At 45.1% G+C, this 20366-nt stretch overlaps 1 protein-coding gene across 2 annotated transcripts in view; it reads left to right on the top strand.

Annotated features, from left to right (window-relative positions):
* The first annotated feature begins 3669 nt into the window (after positions 1–3669).
* LOC115092255 (myoneurin-like) overlaps positions 3670–20366 on the top strand; it is a 109522-nt gene continuing 92825 nt past the window's right edge. Inside the window, exon 1 of one of the 2 annotated variants that reach the window (XM_029603003.1) lies at positions 3670–3759. The gene's annotated coding sequence lies outside the window, so the exon portion shown is untranslated. Of the gene's footprint in view, positions 3760–3810; positions 3956–20366 lie in introns of those variants that run through there. The other variant, XM_029602993.1, reaches the window with a different exon arrangement.

The following is a 20366-nucleotide window of genomic DNA, read 5'->3' as shown; positions in this document are numbered from 1 at the left end:
GTATTTAACGATAAACCCAAGAAAAGATCCTCATCGGGTCCCCCTTCGCGGTCGGTGCCAGCCCGGTACATTAGGTTCCTTTCTATATTTTGCTCAATCTTGCAGTCGATTCCCGATTCTCCACCTCCCGGCACCCATCGGCCATCAACTGCACACTGGGTCTTTTTAATGGCGTTGACAGGTTTTCGTCGGTGCCCCCAGTGCCCGAAGACTATGTCCATTACGGACCCACACGAGGTTTGTATCCTCTGCCTGGGGGCCTCACACAATGTCTGTGGATGTCGTTTGTGTGATCAGATGACACCCAAGAGGCGTCGTGCAAGCCTCAACAAAATGGAGAAACTTTTTGGGACCCCAAAATCCTCCACTCCTGCGGTCGCTTTGACACCCAAGGATCGCGGGCAGCCGTCCCTGTCTTTCGCAGTCCCTTTGATTTCCATCCCTAAGGATCGGGGTGAGGGAGATCAATCCTCAGCGGTCTCTCCCCTCTTCTCCAAGCTGAAAAGTCCTAATCTCTTTAGTCTTTCCTCTTAGGGGAGCTGTTACATCCCCTTTATCATTTTGGTCACCCTTCTCTATACCTTCTCCATCGCAACTATATCTTTTTTGAGATGTGGCAACCAGAATTGTACACAGTATTCAAGACGTGGTCTCACCATGGAGCGATACAGAGGCATTATGACATTTTCTGTATTTTATTCACCATTTCCTTTCTAATAATTCCCAACATTCTGTTTGCTTTTTTTGAGTGCCGCAGCACACTGAACCGACAATTTCAATGTGTTATCCACTATGACGCCTAGATCTCTTTCTTGGGTGGTAGCACCTAATATGGAACCTAACATTGTGTAACTATAGCATGGGTTATTTTTCCCTATATGCATCACCTTGTACTTATTCACATTAAATTTCATCTGCCATTTGGATGCCCAATTTTCCAGTCTCACAAGGTCTTCCTGCAATTTATCACAATCTGCTTGTGATTTAACTACTCTGAACAATTTTGTATCATCTGCAAATTTGATTACCTCACCCGTCATATTTCTTTCCAGATCATTTATAAATATATTGAAAAGTAATCCCTGAGGCACTCCACTCCCTTCCACTGAGAATATTGTCCATTTAATCCTACTCTCTCCTGTCTTTTAGCCAGTTTGTAATCCACAAAAGGACATCGCCACCTATACCCAGGACTTTTTACTTTTCCTAGAAGTCTCTCATGAGGATCTTTGTCAAACGCCTTCTGAAAATCCAAGTACACTACATCTACCAGTTCACCTTTATCCACGTTTATTAACTCCTTGCACCATCCTCGCATTGAGATCCCGGAGCAATACAATTGCACAATGAATAACTGTGCTAGTCCAAGAAGCGTTGTTTAGCATGGCTTTTTAATTGTTTTATCTTTTTTCACATAAATATGATTTATGGATTTCATGATGATACACAAAAAACATTTTTGTGCTCAAATTACTTTCAGGCCGATACAGTAAGGAGCAGTAGGAAGAGCTGCGTTAGTGCCTGGCGCACCCGCGTTTGCCGCACGCACAGTCCGGCTCACCTACCGCTCAATACTGTATTAAAATTGCATGCAAATTCAAGCCGCGTCCAACACGTGTCCAACGAGCGTCCATGAAGCGCAATCCATTTTACTGTATAGGCACTTTATACAGCGCTTATACAGTATCCTGGGTGCGCTGGTACTTGTCATTTCAAATGTCATTTCAAATGACATTTGAAATGACAGGCACCAGGAAGTGGATCCCAACTTTAACCAAAGAAAACCTAAAATCCCCTCCTCCCGAAGCGACTCGACATGTAAAATATGTAAAACCTAAAATCCCCTCCTCCCGAAGCGACTCGACATGTAAAATATGTAAAACCTAAAATCCCCTCCTCCCGAAGCGACTCGACATGTAAAACATGTGAATAAGTGTAACCAACTTACTTTTTGTTTCTTTTTCAGCCCTTTCAGCCTTCTCTGCCGTCCTCTGGAGGGGGCAGCCGGCGGCGAAAGCGGCTTCCAGCGGCCCCCGCCGGCGAAGACGGACGAACGCACGCCCGTAGTGCACGGGCGCTCAAGCCAGCGAAAGCACATGGATGGGAGTGCGTGATGTACGCCGTGATGTCACGCACGCGCGTTCATGTGCTTTCATTGGCTTGAGCGCTGTTATTTTGGGCGCTCTAGCCAGCGAAGCGCATGACGTCACGGCGTACGCTTCACTGGCTAGAGTGCTCAAGCCAGCAAAGCACATGATGTCACGGCGTACGCTTCGCTGGCTAGAGTGCCCAAATTGACGGGCGCTCAAGCCAGCGAAACCACATGAACGGGCGTGCGTGACGTCACGGCGTACGTCACGCACGCCCGTCCATGTGCTTTCGCTGGCTTGAGAGCCCGTGCACTACGGGCGTGCGTTCGTCCGTCTTCGCCGGCGGGGGCCGCTGGAAGCCGCTTTCGCCGCTGGCTGCCCCCTCCGGAGGACGGCAGAGAAGGCTGAAAAAGAAACAAAAAGTAAGTTGGTTACACTTATTCACATATTTTACATGTCCAGTTGCTTCGGGAGGGGGGGATTTTAGGTTTTACATATTTTACATGTCCAGTCGCTTCAGGGAGGAGGGGATTTTAGGTTTTCTTTTGCCGTCTACCCTTACCCCTGCCTCTAATGCAGGGGTAGGGGTAGGCGGTAAATTAGCAGGTTAAACGTGCGGCTAAACTGCAGATTAAAAAGGCGATAGTCAGGGGCGCGCGTTACTGAATGGGGGGGGGAATAGCTAATCCGATCGTTTACATCTCATATACATGCCGCTGGCGGAAAGGGGTACCCATTGATTTAAAGAAGCGGTAAGGATGGGTTAAAAGGGATAGTGAATCGCGGGTTGGCCTAACGCGGCCAAATTGTGAGTAGAAAGCGGGTTAGAAGCAGGGAAACTGCGGCCGCACTTTACTGTATTGGCCTGTTTGTGAACAAAATTCATGTTTTCTGCACACATTTTTAGGTTTACTTTTTTTTTTTTTTAAGTGGGATACTTACATATTATTAGCTTAGGGCAGTTAATTTTTATCAGGCGAATAAAGGAAATGTGAGCTCACGTTTTATTTAATTGGGCTCTTCATGGGCAGAACCCTCTTAACTTTTGACATATTTTTCAGGAGAGCAATTTTCACTAGATCTTACTTCAGCCATTGTGGAACTCTGTTTAAATTATACAGCAATTATAGACTGAACAATCGGAGCACAAGAAGCCCTAGTTCCTTTCCAGCCCTATTCTAATCCCCAGCTTCAAGTGTCTTGGCTGAAGAAGAGGAATGGTGATCTTTTCTTATGACATCTCAGCCATTCTTCGTTCCCAGCGTCAATAGCGATTGGCTGTGGATCTGTGCGCACGAAACGCCACAACTTAGTGTGAAACCCGCACGCACCAGGGCCGGGAGCAATTACACCGATACCATTTCATGGCTGGTAAAAGCCCAAACCCGCTTTTTTCTCCCTTTCTCTCATCCAAGATTCCCCCACACTCCTCTTCCTACAGCAGTTACAGCGCGGCAAGATCCAAACCAGAGACCACGTCGCTAGACGCCCCAACCAAACCCCACCTCCCTCTTAACCAATCAACGGCTTTGACGAGCCACGCTAGGCCACGGGCACGCGCTCTAGGTGAGCGGTTACGTTTTCCAGCGCCGTTGGCGAGAGGAGCGTAGTATCTCGCTGTTACGTCACGTAGCACGTGATGCTCCCGTGTGGGGTGGGCGGAGAAAAGGTGAGTAATCCCTTACTGTCTTTAAAGTGAGGACGTGGTATTCCGGGGAAAGCTCATCGCAGTTCTCGGATAAAGTTAATGAGAGCGAGCGGTGCTTTCGATGACACCTGGGGTTGAATTGTTCCAAGGCTGCTCGCCAGCCCCTGCTGCAGATAAGCCTGGAAGGCTTGGATCTAGAAACCGCTTGAGATGATAGGTGCAGGGCAAAGCATTTGCAACCTATGGCAATTGGGTGAAATGTGGTTTCCTTGAGTTGTTACTATTATTGTTATTAATGCCACTTTCATAGCTCTGATCGCCAGTAGTGCAGGCAGCTTAGCACATAGATATATTTTTTACTTTCTTATGCTACAGTTTTTCTCTGCATGTTTTACGTCTTCCCTCACGCCATAGCCTGAGAGAACATAAAGAACTTGCCCTGCTGAGTCAGACCAAGGGTTCATCAAGCCCAGCATCCTGTTTCCAACAGAGACCAAACCAGACTACAAGAACCTGGCAAGTCCCCAAACGCTAAGAAGATTCCATGCTACTGACGCCAGTAATAGCAGAGGTTAACTTGTTGCAGTTAGGGATGGCCAGGGCTGGATTTCCCAATAGCCACACGAGGCCTATGGCTTGAGAGACAAAAATCTGGTGGAGAGCAGACTGGTTAAAGATTTAGGGGTCGATTTTAAGACCAGCACATGCACTTGGATATGCCGATTTTATAACATGTTATAAAATACATTGTCTAAGTGCATGTGTGGGCGATTTGCGCTCGGAGGGGGGGATTTTCAAATTACATGTGGTGACTCAATCACCCTTGCCCTTTTTCCCAGTTTCCTTCTGATCCACTCCAATTAAGGAGCAAACTGGAAGGAAACTTCCCTAACCTTTCTATCTCTTTCCCTAATCTAACCCTACCTAGCCCCAATTTTTTTATTTTTATACTTATTGCACCTCTGGAGCAGAAGTAAACCCCGTGGACCGGCCAGCTACTGGCATACGGTTCCCCAGAATAGCATCTAATGGCGCTGTCCTGGCCCACACCACCCCTGGCCTGCCCCTTTTGAAAGGCCCTGCATGTCAGCGCGTAACCCGGCCCTTCCGAAAATGCACTGTGAGCGTAGGGCCCAGTCATGCACACAGAGCTTTTAAAATTTACTTATTTTCTTATAGCTGTGCTGAATCTCACTCAGCAGAGAATAACACTCTGCTTTTATTGTTGTGAACTGCCTTGATCAGCTATACTAGTATGGTATGTGCTTTATATAAGTGAAATGAAATCCAGCCCCTCCCTTCCTAGGCAGCATGCAGGGAACAACATGGGAGGGGGGTAAGCCTGGAGCACAGAGAGCAAAGGGAATTATTTTGGTAAGATTAGGAGGGCTGAATGATGTGTGCGTGCACTCCAGATTGAGAGGTTAGAGATGAGTTGAAAGGGGGAGCAGGACCTCAGCACGGTAGAGATACCTGCATCCTTTTCCTTCCCCATCCACTGCAAATCATGTTCTCTCCCCCTTGATCTTAGATTCTATCCCCCAGATCCTGGAACTTCCCTTCTTTCCTCTCACTTCTCTCCAGATCCTAGAACCCTCCCCAACATGTCCTAATCCCTTTCCCCATCCCACAACCTCTCTCACGCTCTCTTTTCCTCCCATCTCAAATTCCTGATTTCCCCCTTTCTTCTACCTTCCCCATATCCCATCCTCCTCATCCCCCTCCTTTCTACCTCTCTGATCTCCATCCCCATTCATATTTCCTTCTCATAGTCCTTCCTCTTAGCCCCAGTCCTTCCACCTTCATGCTCCAGTCCTACTCCTTTCTTCTCCCCATCCCTGGGCCTCTCCTCTTTTGCCCATTCCTAAAATCTCATCCCTGTACTGATACTTAAGATCCTTTTTCCTCACCCAATAAAAAAGAAATTATACAGTACAAGCAAGGTTGTAAAATTAATTTTTATAATATGAAAGATGGAAATGTTTGCCAATGTGCTTCAGATTTTTCCAGTTTTTGCCACAGAATCAATGCCTGAGCTGCCACAGCAAACTGTGGGACTGCGCCTTACACCTCCTGCTCCCTGTTGTCTGATGTTACACAGGAGTTAGGGGGTGGGGATGGAATAGGGGCGCAACAGCAGCAACAGTGCCTAGGGTGGCAAACTCCTAAATCTATCTCGGGATGGCTGTAGTCAGCCCTTGGTCACGGATGTTCTCAGGACTCTGTATCTGCAATTGAGTTTAATAAGACCCTCCCCCTGATTGCTTACTAAGTTTAACTAAGTTAAACCTTTACTTAGCTGGACACAAGAATATTTAGTTCTCCCTGGCTCCACACTGTGCACTGGCCACAATGGCTCTCCTGCTTCTCAAGTTTACCTCCCCCAAGTTCTGAGACAGCCACACCCAATCTAGATAGAATAGATCACTTCTAGAAGTTTGTTTGTCCTTTTTTGTAAATGTTTTTTACACAGCTCTTTATTCCCCAATATTAATATTTAAACAGATTATTAGTGCCAGCTAACTCCAAAATGAGAAATAGAATTTATCAGATTTAAAAGCTGGAGGGTTTTTTTTGTTTGTTTTAAATTTTAACTCTATAGCAGAGCAACCAAACAGCAAATTTGTTTTTAAATCTTAACTCTATAGCAGAGCAACCAAACAGCAAATTAATTTACTAGAATAATATCTGACTATAATGAAATGAAAACACAGACAGGAATTATACACAGAAGCCTTCTATTATTATTATTATTATTATTTAACAGCTTTTAATATACCGGTGTTCGTGCAAGCACATCACACCGGTTTACAATAAACTTGAGAAAGGAGGAAATTACAAAAAACAGGGAGTGGGGGATGGAGCAGGAGCGAAAAAGGGGGGGGGAGAGAGAGGGAGGAAGGTAAGGAGGAAAGAGAGCAGCTGAGCAGGTAAAAGGAACGTAGCAGTATTTACAAGAGAGGTTGCTTAACGGGGTTATACATTGTTGTTTAATTACAGCGGTTAAGGGGGGGTAAAAGATTATATAGGGGAGAAGAATGGATGCTTACTTACAACAGTTATGGGATATAATGAAAACTTATTTGAACATTTAAAAACACAAAAATGTAAAATATTAGCTTATTTACAACAGTTATGGTTATAGCAGGTACTAAAAGGGAGCTTGATTTAAGGTTTTTGGCGCAGGTTAAATGTTTTAAAATTGATAATGCAGCGGAGGACGGTAAAGGGTAGCGCAGGAGTGAGAGGTGGGCTGGGGGGGATATAGGAACAGGTGAGGGGAGGGAGGGGGTGAGGGGGGAGGCTGGGGTGGATGAGGGAGGCTGGGGTGGAATAAGGGAGGAGGGACTAGGGAGAGGCTAGGGGGGGGAGACTGGGTGGACTAGGGGGGAAGGCTACGAGGGGCTGGAGTTGGGGTAAGCCTGCTTGAAGAGCCAGGTCTTAATGCCTTTTTTGAAGATGGGTAGGGAGGGTTCAAGACGGAGGTGTGTAGGGAGGGAATTCCAGAGGACGGGGCCCGCGATGGTGAAGGCTCTTTCTCTGGTGGTGGATAATCGGGCTGTTTTGAGGGGGGGGGGTGTGAAGGGTGCCTGTGGAGGTGGATCTTGTCTGGCGGGTTGAGAGGTGGAAGTGGGGCATTTCTTTAAGCCAAGGGGGGTTGTTTTTGTAGAGGGTGTTATGAAGGATGGTAAGGGTTTTGTATTGGGAGCGGAAATGGATGGGCAGCCAGTGTAGGTCTATTAGGATGGGTGTGATATGCTCTCTTTTACGTGTATTGGTAAGGATTCGAGCCATGGCGTTTTGGAGGGTTTGGAGAGGTTTGATGGTGGAGAAAGGGAGGCCTAGTAGCAGGGCGTTACAGTAGTCCACTTTGGAGAAGATGGTGGACTGTAGGACTAGTCTGAAGTCTTGAGTGTGGAGTAGAGGCTTGAGTTTTTTGAGGATCTGAAGTTTGTAGAAACCTGCTTTAAGGAGGGACTTGATGTGAGGTTTGAAATTGAGGTGTTGGTCAAGGGTGACTCCCAGGTCTCTTACGGCGGGGGGGAGATGTTAGGGGGCGGTGGTGTGGTGGAGGAATCATGCTCAGATTGCTTGGATATAAAGAGTAGTTTGGTTTTAGTTGCATTGAGAGCAAGGTGAAGGTCGGTTAGTAGGGCGTTGATGGTGACTAGGCAAGATTCCCAAAAAAGGATGGTTTCATTGAGGGTTTTTTGAATGGGTATGAGTATTTGTACGTCATCGGCGTATAGGAAGAAGTTCAGGCCTAGGTTTGAGAGTAGGTTGCAGAGGGGGAGGAGGTATATATTGAAGAGGGTAGAGGAAAGGGAAGATCCTTGGGGAACGCCTTGTCTGAGGGGGACGTGGCCGGATTCAAAGTTTTCGAGTTTTATAAGGTATTCTCTGTTAGTGAGGTAAGAGGTGAGCCAATCCAGTGCTGTGTCGGTGACTCCTATCTCTGTCAAGCGTGTGATAAGGATTTGATGATTGACAGTGTCGAAGGCTGCCGATATGTCTAGTAGGGCCAGTAGGTAGGATTTTCCTTGGTCAAGTCCGATGAGTATGGCATCAGTGATGGCTAAGAGGAGATTCTCGGTACTTCGGCCTTTCCGAAAACCAAATTGTGAAGGGTGTAGGAGGTTGTGGTCCTCAAGATAGTCGGTGAGCTGGGTATTGACTACTTTCTCGAGGACTTTCGCAAGGAAGGGTAGGTTGGAGATGGGCCGATAGCTTGCAGGGTCATAGGGGTCAAGGGATGGTTTTTTTAGGAGGGGTTTCACAACGGCGAGTTTGAGGGGATCTGGCACTTTGCCGAAGGTGAGGGAGCAGTTAATAATGTTGGCTAGGGGTTTGGCGATGGTGGTGGGTATGGAGAGGAGGGTTTTGGAGGGGATTGCATCTAGGAAGTGTGTGGCCGGTTTCATTTTTTTAAGGATGGTCTCGATTTCTAGCGTGGATGTGGGGTCGAAGGCTTTGATGCAGGAGCTATTGTGTATTGGGGAGGGGGGTGTGGTCATGGGGTGGTGGGGGAAACGTAGGAGGATACTGGAGATTTTGTGCTGGAAGTATTTAGCAAGATCGTCGCATTTTTTCTTGGAGCTTTCTTCCGTCGTAGCAGGGTGGGGGGTTTTAGTGAGGTTATTGACGTAGGAGAAGAGGGCATTGGCGTTGAATTGTAGGTCGTGAATTTTTTTGGCATGGAAGTCCCTTTTGGCATTGGTTGTGGCTTGTCGGTAGTTGTGCAGTGATTGCTTATACACTGCTTTATGTTGGGAGGAGGGGTGGCGGCGCCACAGGCGTTCTTTTGATCTGAGGTCCTGTTTCAGTCTTTGGAGTTCGTTGGAGTACCAGGGTTTTTTTTTGTTCTGTATGATGGGTATTTCTTTATGTATCACGGGGCAGAGATCATTGGCTATAGATTTGGTTATCTGATTCCAGGAGTGAAGGGCTGCATCTGGATTTGAGAGGTCAAGGTTACCAACAGTTTTGTCGAGTGCTGTGGTTATGCTTTCAGAGGAGCAGGGTTTATGGAAAGATATAGTTTTCCTTTGGGATGGTGATATCTTGGTGATATCTTCCTGCTTATTACTTATAAGTAATAAGCAGGAATACTTAGCCACAATGAGAATTCAGCTCCACAATGAGAATTCAGCTCCACACTGTGCACTGGCCACAACGGCTCTCCTGCTTCTCAAAGTTTACCTCCCCCAAGTTCTGAGACAGCCACACCCAATCTAGATAGCACAGGTCACTTCTAGAAGTTTGTTTGTCCTTTCATCCTAAATATGTTACAGTCTTTGGACTTAGGAAGAGGAAAATTAGGATAGAAGAAGAGGAGACCCAATCCTGGTGAACATAAGCTAGCCAGGGCTTTTTCCCTTCCATTTAGGCATAAGAGATATGGTTATGGTAGAATGGAACACCAAGATATGATGGTAAAATGTATCCTCTACAGCAAGGGGAAGTGGAACAGCCATAGAGCTGATCTAACAGCCACATTTAACTTATCCAGCAAAGTAGTTCCTTGACCACGGATATTCAGTAGCATAGCCATGTCACTTAATATCCCTTGTAACTTAGCTGGATAAGTCATATCCAGCTAAGTTACTTACCCGGCCAATGCTGAATATCAGGCCCACTGTTTATTGTTTTTTGTGGAAATCTGCCTAGCACGAATTTTATTGCTATAGACATAATACATTTTTTAAAATAAATACATAAATATTTATCTATTTTATTTTACTTATTTATTTAAATTTATATTCCACTTTTCACACTTTTTTCAGCGCTTCAAAGTGGATTACATTCAAGTACTGTAGGTATTTGGCAGGGCTGTGCCCTCAAACTAGCCACTTCCATTCTAAAAGCAAGGATATCCCCATACAGGTGACATCCCCTGACAAAAAAAAGACTATTCAGGCGACACTGAAAAAGTTGTGAATGTTTCAGCCAGTACTAGATTTAAAGAGAGTAAACAGATATCTCAGGATCCCCCATTTCAGAATGGAGACACTAAAGTTAGTGATAAGGATGGTATGGAAGGGAGAGCTTATTTACATATTCCAATCAGGGAAGCTCATCAAAGGTTCCTGAGATTTATAGTGTTATTTATTTATTTTTCATTTTTATATACCAATGTTCCTGTATAGAATACATATCGCACCGGTTTACAGAGAACTGAACTGTCGCCTCGGGCGGATACATTGGAACAAGGTTGAAAATGAACTTACAGTGAACAAGTGAACTGCAATTCAAAACATGATTTGCTAAAATAAAGTACAATTCAAAACATATTTACAGTGGAATTGGTGGGCCAGCGTCTATAAAGCTCGATTCATCGGATCTTAGATCTCAGGGAATGCTTGGCTGAATAGCCAAGTCTTTAGCTTCTTTTTGAATACCAAAAGGCAGGGTTCCTGGCGGAGGTCCGGAGGAAGTGAATTCCAAAGTGGGGGACCCGCAGTGGAAAGGGCGCGTTTCCTAAGTGAGGTTTTTACCGGCTGGGTGTGTAGCATATCCTTGTACGCTCTTCTGATGGGTCTCTTGGTAATGTGCTGCTGAAGTTGGAAAGTTAGGTTGAGGGGGGAGATGTTGTGTAAGGCCTTGTGTATCATCATGAGGGCTTTAAAGAGTATCCTGAATTTAATTGGCAGCCAGTGGAGGTTCTGGAGGATAGGGGTGATGTGTTCCCTTTTGTTGGTGTTTGTGAGGATCCTGGCCGTCGCATTCTGGACCATCTGAAGTGGTTTGATTGTGCTGGCGGGAAGGCCCAGAAGGAGTGAGTTGCAGTAATCCAGTTTCGGGAGGATGATAGATTGTAGTACCAGGCGGAAATCTCGGAAGTGCAGAAGTGGTTTTAATTTTTTTAATACTTGCAATTTAAAGAAGCATTCCTTGGTGGTATTGTTTACGAATTTGCTTAGGTTGAGTTGGTTGTCTAGTAGCACACCAAGGTCTCTTACATGCGTTGTGTGGTCGATAGAAGTGATGGAGAGTTGGGAGGAAATTGGGGGGTTGAGTGGAATGCAGTTGTCTGGGGCTATTAGGAGGATTTCGGTTTTGTTGGTGTTAAGGATGAGGTTGAGGCTGGTGAGTAGGTTGTTGATTGTTGTAAGGCAGCTATTCCAATAAGACCATGTTTTGTGGAGTGATTCAGCTATGGGGATGAGGATCTGTATGTCATCCGCGTATAGGAAGTGCGTTAGCTTGAGGTTGGTTAGTAGATGGCAGAGTGGGAGGAGGTAAATATTGAATAGTGCGGGTGTCAGGGATGATCCTTGGGGTACCCCCAGATTTGATCTGATTGGGTGTGACTCTTTGTTGTTGATCCTGACCTTGTAGAACCTGTTTTCAAGGAATGATTTGAACCAGTTGAACGCCGATCCTGTGATGCCGATGTCTGTTAGACGCTGTAGAAGAGACGTGTGGTTCACGGTGTCGAACGCTGAGGAGAGATCCAGAAGTGCGAGTAGGAATGGTTGGCCTTTTTCCAGGTTAAGGAGGATGGTGTCCGAGAGTGAGGCTAATAATGATTCGGTGTTCAGGGCCTTTCGGAATCCAAATTGATTTGGGGTGAGGATGTCATTTTCTTCTAAGTATTCAGATAGTTGTCTGTTTACTATCTTCTCCATGAGTTTGGCGATCATTGGAAGGTTAGCTATGAGGCGGAAGTTGGCTGGGTCTGAGGGTGGCAGGTTGGGTTTTTTTAGGAGAGGCTTAAGCATTGCAAGCTTGATTTGGTCTGGGACATGTCCTTGAGACAGAGAGCAGATTATATCTGCTACTGGTTTGGCGATGGTGTTTGGAATGGAGAAAAGCAGGTTGGACGGTATGAGATCTAAAGGATGAGACAAAGGTTTCAGCTTCTTAAGGATGTTTTCTATTTCTAATGCGGATGTCAGCTCGAAGATGGCAAGAGTAGCTGGGGTTGAATTTTGTTGCTGGAGGGTTGAGTGCGAGAGTTGGGAATTGGTGGGGGATGAGTAAATAGGATGAGGAGAGGGCCCCTTGAGGGGTGCGACGAGGGTGGCGATTTTTCTCTCGAAGTAGTCCGCCAGTTCATTGGCCTTGTTGGTAGCTTGGTCGTCTGGGATGAGGGGAGTAGCTGGTTTTGTGAGGGCTGATACTTAGGAAAACAAAGCTCTGGAGTCAAAGATAAAGTGGTGGATCATTTTAGAAAAGAATTCTTTCTTGGTTCTGTTGATTACATTCCTGTAGGAGTTTAGGCAGGATTTGTAGGCAGAGAGGGTTGTTGTGGAAGGGTTTTTACACCACCGTGTTCTTTACATCTGAGCTCCTGTTTGAGCGACTTCAGCTCAGGGGAGAACCAGGGTTTCCTGTTGTCCTTATCCGGATGGAGTGTTTTCGTAGTCATGGGGCACACTTGATCAGCGACATTGTTGGTGATGTTAATCCAAGATGTAGTGGCAGTGTTGACGTCAGAGAGGTCGAGGTGAACTAGTTCCTTAGAAAGATGCGAGCTGAGGAGTTCTCCGGTGCAGGGTTTCCTGACGGATACTGAGGTTAAATGGGTTGCTTGGGGGGGGTGCTCCTTGATCTCTAGAACCGTGGAGATGATTTGGTGGTCCGTTCAAGGGACTGGTGAGCATGTTGGGTTGGTGAGGGGCGATATTAACTCGTTTATGAAAATAAGGTCTAACGTGTGACCTGCTTTGTGAGTAGGATTGTTGACAATTTGTCTGAATCCCATGTGGCTGAGTGTGGTGAGTAGGATTTCGCAGTTTGTGGAGCGCGGTTGAGTGTCAACATGAAGGTTAAAGTCTCCCATCAGGATGGCTGGTTTTTCGGCATTAAGGTGTTTTGTGGCGAGTTTCATGATGGGGGAGGGGTCTGCTTCGAGAATTCCTGGAGGGGCGTAGATTAGTCCGATTTGGAGGTATTTTGATTTAAAGAGGGCAAATTCCAGGTTGGCTGAGGCATTTGTGAGCTGTAGGGTAAGGACTAGCCCTTTTTTGGCTGCCAGGAGCAGCCCTCCTCCTCTTTTTTTGAGCCTGGGAATAGAGAGGAGGTCATAGGCCTGAGTGGGGAGCTGATTTATTAATACTGTGTCTGTGGTTTTTAACAAGGTTTCTGTGATAGCACATACGTCTGGTTTAGTTTCTGAAAGGAAGTCGTTGAGTATGTGTGTGTTTTCCTGGTGATGGATTGCGCATTGAATTGAATAGTGTTGGGAAATCATTATCATTTCAAGGCCATGCCCTTTGGCCTAGCCACAGCATCTTGCACCTTTACCAAGGTAGTGGTAGCGGTAGCACTAAGGAAGGAAGAAATATTGGTTCACCCTTATATGGATGACAGGCTAGTCAGGGCCAGATCATTGTAAGAAAGCATGAGGTCTACCTTGATAGTGATGCAGCTTCTGGAAATGTTAGAATTGGTCGTGAATGAGATCAAGAACCAGTTGGAGTCTTCCCAGTTCCAGGTGTATCTGGGGGCATCTATTGACATAAGAACATAAGAACACAAGAAATTGCCATGCTGGGTCAGACCAAGGGTCCATCAAGCCCAGCATCCTGTTTCCAACAGAGGCCAAACCAGGCCACAAGAACCTGGCAATTACCCAAACACTAAGAAGATCCCATGCTACTGATGCAATTAATAGCAGTGGCTATTCCCTAAGTAAAATTGATTAATAGCCATTAATGGACTTCTCCTCCAAGAACTTATCCAAACCTTTTTTGAACCCAGCTACACTAACTGCACTAACCACATCCTCTGGCAACATGAGACTAGGCAAAGTCTTTATGACCTAGGAAAGAGTCATGAAACTTCAGTCACAAGTGAGAAAGTTGTTAGCAAGCAAGAGGCTCAGGGTGAGGGCCCATTTGCCAGTCTTGGGTTTAATGGTGGCTGCCATAGATCTGGTTCTCTGGGCAAGGGAGCACATGCACCCGTTACAGAAGGCCCTGTAAGTGAGATGATTCCCTCAGTGTCAGAGCTATAACAAGAGACTGCAACTGCCAGAAATGGTTAGGGGCAGCCTTTGTTCATTGATTAATGATGCCAATATATTGATAGGGGTGACTAGATTCACCAGCATGAATAACAGTGATGACAGATGCCAGTCTGGTAGGCTGGGGGGCCTGTTGTGAAGGGCAGATGGCACAAGGCAACTGGTTGGTGACGGAAGCCACCTGGTCAATAAACCACTTGGAGACAAGGACAATCAGACTGGCGCTCGGCAAGTTCCTCTCCAGGCTGCTGAGAAAGGCAGTAAAGGTGCTATTGACAACTGTCACAGCCATGGCAGATGTGAAGAAACAAGGAGGCACCTAGAGCCCACAGGTACAGAAGGAAATTAGGATCTTAATGAGCTAGGCAGAGACTCAACTAACAGAATTAATGGCAAGTCATATAGTAGGGATGGACAACCAACAGGTTGATTATTTCAGCCGATACCTGTTGGACCCTTAGCATAGGAGCAGTTGGAAGACATATTTGCAAGAATAGTGAAAGCTTGGGGACAGCCCTGCTGAGATTTGCTGGTAGCCCATCAAAATGCCAAAGCCAAGAAATTTTTCAGCCAAGCCTGGGAGAAAGGCTCATATGGGACAGAGCCTTGGCTGACAAGCAGGCTGCTCTGTGTTTTCCCACTATGGCCAATGATTGCAAGGACACTTCGGAGGGTGTCAGATATAGACAAATGGGTCATCCTAGTAGCACTGGATTGCCTCAGGCACCCATGGTATAGGGACCCGATAAAGTTGAAAAAAGAGGCTATCAGGAAGCAAGGGCCTTCTGTGTAAAAGGCCATTGGTTAAGGAAAACCAAAGTCCTTGGTTATTGAAAGGAGAAAGTTAAAAGACCGGAGCTACTTGGACGCAGTGATTGCAACTCTGTTGAAAACAAGGAAGCAACCCATCTCTCTGGCATGTGGCAGGTTATGCAGCGTATTCAAATTCTAATGCAGAAGAAGGAGGGTTTTCCATTCAGATCACTCATAAGACCAATCCTAGAATGGCCTAGATAAGGGGCTGGAGTTAAATTCACTGAAAGTACAGATGGCATTAAAGTATTTTAGGGGCTAGGTGAAGAGGTCCTCAGTAAGCGCCCATACAGATGTTGCATGTTTCTTCAGGGCAGTGAAGCATGTGCACCCCCTTACTTGACAATACCAGCATGGGATCTGAACCTAGTCTTGAGGGCCTTAACAAACGCACCCTTTGAACAACTCTTGCAATACTTCTGACTCATGCCTTGCCACTTCCTCAGTGAGTGTTCACCTGAGCACCATCTTGGCAAGCCAAGCCTTGGACATCAAACCAATCTTTATTCACCTGCTCATATCTCGTTTTATCAAAGGGTTTTTGCACATCAAACACTCGATACAAAAACCATCTGTTCCATGAAATCTCAATGTGGTCCTCACTCAACTGATGAAGCCTTCTTTTGAGCCATTAGAGTTTGCTGCCTTGAAGTCAATTTTCCTCATTGTGGTCTCCTCAGTGAGAAGAGTTAGCGAACTCCAAGCTCTTATCCACTATCCTCCGTATCTACAGTTTTATCACAACAGAGTGGTTTTTTGAATACACCCAAAATTTCTAGAAAAAGTAGTATTGACTTTCCATATCCGTCAATCTATTGTTCTACTTACTTTCTCCCCAAAGCCCCATGTGCACGAGGGTGAGAAAGCCCATCATATTTTGGACTGCAAATGAGCCCTAGCATACTATAAGAGACATACTCAACCTCATCGTCAAACCAACCAGCTCTTCTGTCTCCTGTAATCCTTTTGTCTCCTATGATCCTTGTTTGGGGATGTCAGTAGCTAAGCAAACTATCTAGCTGGTTAGCTGAGTTCATTCATCACTGCTACAACTCAGCAGGATTGCAACTTAGAATCGATTAAAGCCACGGTTGCTTCTGTCACTTATCTGCAAGAAGTACCAATCAAAGACATATGCAAAGCTATAACGTGGTCTTCAGTCTATACGTTGATGTCCTGTAACTGTCTTGATAACCTTTTAAGAATAAACAGCAAGTTTGGACAAGCAGTTTTGCGCAATTGTAGTCCCCTCTCCATGGTGGAATCTAGGTTGTACTTAATACCACAGTGGTATATAATACCACACCACTACAGTCCTTAACTTAGGACTCCCCACATGTAATGGCTAATTCAGCCTGTTTATTGATGGAAAAAGCAAGTTAATTTACCGTAAACGGTGTTTTGCATATGCGGCAGGAAGAATTTTAGCCATAGAATACACGTCTAGATCCCTAGAGAGTTGACTACATAGCTAGATTCAGCTCTTATACTGACTGAGGAGGCTCACAATGCAGCACTTGTATGAGAACTCCCATATATGCTCAGAAGCTTGGAGAGATAAGTCTGTTCGCAGCCACTGGATGACATTACTCCCCACATATAATTGACTAATTCATTCTGCTATCTCAGAAGATACTGTTTAAGCAAACTTGCTTTTCTTTTTCTGTCAATAAGCAGGGCTGAATTAGACACGATCTGTGGGTGATGTCATCCGGCGGCACTGAACAGAACAGTCTCTCCAAATCAGTAGAGCTTTTGAGCTCTACTGAGCACGTGCTGGAGTTCCCACATGAGCATTGTTATTGAATCTCCTCAATCTGTTTTCATTTGAACTTTGCACAGACGGTTATCACAATCTCTCCATATTATTCTCCTTAGTAAAAAAAAAATGTTCTCACAAGTCTTTAGTAATCCACAAAAGCACTTTTCTGTGCTACCTTAAAAAAACAAAAAAACAGGTGAAAAGTAGAAAAACTTTTTTTTTTTTTTGGGAGAATTGGTGGCCAGATTATGTCTAAAATGAACAGCCACAACTTATGCTATTGATGCTTGGGACCTGAGCCTGACCAGCCCAACTGTTCGATGTGTGGACGAATGTCTCTCAGGTCCCAGAGATCCAAAGCAGTAAAGAAAGCTAGCCTGAGAGCCAGTAGCAAAAGCAGGTCTGTTTCAAGGAGAAAGTACTCTTCTTCCTGATTGAAAAGCAGCCACAGCAGAGAGTCCAGGGCTGTATCCTCAGTGAGAGGTAACTCAGATTGGGTAGCCTATCATGCACTGAGTCCAAAGTGACCATGATCATCGGAGTCAATAAGAGGGCGTAGTAAACAGAAGCATCGACACACTTCGACGTACTCTGTACAATCAGCCCCTGTGCCTTTGAAAATGAAAAAGCATCATCTATGAAAACTGCCAGATACATTGGTGCCACCAAAATATTCAATGCACGAAATCGTGGAAGGCACCTGACCAGGAAAACAGCATCGGATAGTCTGATGCATATTGCATATTGCATTGAGTTGCTTAATGCACAGAGCATTGATGCGTCAATGCACGCTGTGTCGGAACACTCGACCCAATGCATACTTGATGCATACAGTGTCAAAAAAAAGACTTTAAGGAAAGAGACACCAACTTCATCGATCCATGGTGTGTCAGATTATCCTGCCATGCATAGTGCTTCCAAGAAGTTAACAAAAAATGATTTAAAGCAGAGGAAAACTGCGTTGATGCATCCATCGATGCAAGTGATTATAAAATCAGTTCCACCGACGCAATTACAGCTGGAAATAATCTCAGATGAGGGTCCAAATTTTATTCAGGTATCACCACTGTCTGATACCTCCAAAAAGTCCAAAGAGAGAGAAACTCACTTGCCAGTACTATCAAGTCAACCAGGAGAGTCTTATGCACACAAGATTTTGAGGGCAGCGCTACCAACAAAAGTTTATGTAGCTTAGAGTGCTTCATTTGCAGAATCCCAGTTATGCCTACCCCCTTCCATTACTATAGTCTGTTTTCCCATCTACTATCCCACAGACTCTGTCTGCAATCACCAGAGCCTCTCTGTTCTACCAATAGCGTCTAATCCTCCATCCATAGTAGAACAAGAACCTATTGTATCAGAGGAGGATGCACCACATTCATGCCAGCAGAGAGATTACGGATATCAAACAAGGGTTTTTCATTTCTTTCATACCGGAAGTGGAGGAACCTACCTTCCGTCCAGTCTATCCCATCCTTCCATTATCTCCTGAAAGGGTCATGCCTGGTGCTCTGCCTCTGCCAACATCATCATCATCAGGTGATGATGTTGGCAGTGAGCATCCACCTCTTCATCTCTTTTCATCCGAAGGAATCCATTCTCCTTGCTCTCCACAGTCATCCTGGTCCAGGCATTGTTCTCCCAGCAGCTCTATAGGCATCCTGTCTGATCCACCTCTGGAGCCACTGGTTCACACATATCCACCAGAGAACTTGACTTGCTCAAAGTTTGTGGAGAAAATGGGAACAGCTCTTCACATTGCAGTATACAAAGAGCTAGATCCCAGAGTAGAGGTAATGGGAATTTTGAAGATCTTGGAAATTCCTGTGGAACCATCAACATTACCAACCCATGCAGTGTTGGACACTGTTGTCATGAAAATGTGGGAGACCCTGTACTCAGGATCCACTGTGGCCCACAAGCTGGACTTAAAATTCAGAATAAAGAAGTTTCCAGGATATGGAATAGTTCAACTCCCCCAAAATTCCATTGTGGTAGAAAATGCCATGAAAAAGGCCAAGAAGACCTGGCTTTATTCAAATGCACCTCTGGGTAAGAATCAGCACATCCTGGATGACTATGGAAAGAAGGGCTTTGAGGGCACAATGCTAACCATGAGAATCACACAACATCGGTTCTACATAGTACAAGATATCTATGACTGCGTTCAGAACTTAAAACTGTTCATTAAGATGGAGACTGGTGAACAATTTTCGCCACTTCCTCTGTACAATTTGGAGGAGGTAATCTAACACCTTCTGTGAACAGTATACATTTCCTTCAGTACTACAGCAAGAAAGTCTGTTGCTTCCATACTTGCACAACACATGGCCTGTCTGAGAGTCAACACAATTAAAGAAGATGTCCACAAGAAACTTGCCAACCTACCCTGTTTAGCAGACAACTTATTCAGGGAAAAGCTAAGGGAAATTGTAGCCCAAATCAAAGAGCATAATGTAGCAGTTTAATTGTTATCCATTTCAGCACACCCACATTCTTCAGCAAGAAAACCATGTATGTCATACAAATGCCCATACTGTCCTAGGAGATCATACACTTCTTACCACCAATATTGCTTGCCGCCTCAGCAAACACATCAGCAACAGTTACAGCCAGCACAACTAGAGGACATCCCAGAAAATGCAGGCAGAAATAAACACAACAACCACCTGCAAAGCCTGGGCAAAGTTTTTGATCAACGGGAATACATAATCCATAGATCAAGTGGGGGCCAGATTTTAGCAATTTCTAACCTGCTGGACTCTGTTATTGAAAGATCAGTGTGTTTTGAAGATAGTTCAGTATGGTTACTGTCTCCATTTCAAAACTCTACCAATAATCCCTTACACTGCTATTCCACCTCCCGGCACATTTACCAATTCTGCAGCAGGAGGTGAACCAAGTCCTACTGCAAAACGCTGTTCAGAAAATACCTTCTACCCTTGACAATCAGTGATTCTACTCCCAATATTTTTTGATTCCAAATAGAACAGGTAATATTAGTTACCAATGTTTCCACTGTTGGTTGGGGTATCCACACTGAACAGTTTAAAACACAAGAATTCTTGTTGATGCAAGAAAAAGGTTCCACAACAGTTTGATAGAACTCAGAGCAATGCCTTCAAGCATTCAGCCACATTCTCAAAGGAAAAAACATAATAATACAGAAGGACAACCAAGTAGCCCTGTTCTACATGAACGTCAAGGAGGAATTGGATTATGGATACTATGTCAGGAAGCCTTGTATATATAGCACTGGGTGATCTAGAACGAAGCAACTCTCCAGGCATCTTACCTGCCAGACATTTAGAACACAAGCTTAGCAAAATATTCCATCCTCATGAATGGTCATTAAACCAAAATGTAGCTGATCAATTATTCATATTATGGAGAAATCCATGGATCAACCTCTTCGTGACTGAGCAGAATAAAAAATTAAATCAATTCTGCTCCATCCAACCCAATCTCCTGTCCTGTGTAAGCTCCAGATGCCTTGTGATACCTTGGAGCACGGGTCTCATGTATGCTTTTCCTCCAATACCACTCATATCCAGAACTGTACAGAAAATGATGCGAGAACAA

This window comes from Rhinatrema bivittatum, chromosome 1, assembly GCF_901001135.1.
Source record: "Rhinatrema bivittatum chromosome 1, aRhiBiv1.1, whole genome shotgun sequence".
Classification (NCBI taxonomy): Eukaryota; Metazoa; Chordata; class Amphibia; order Gymnophiona; family Rhinatrematidae; genus Rhinatrema; species Rhinatrema bivittatum.
Note: the sequence above shows the minus strand (reverse complement) of the source record. Positions and strands in the feature narration are given on the sequence as shown.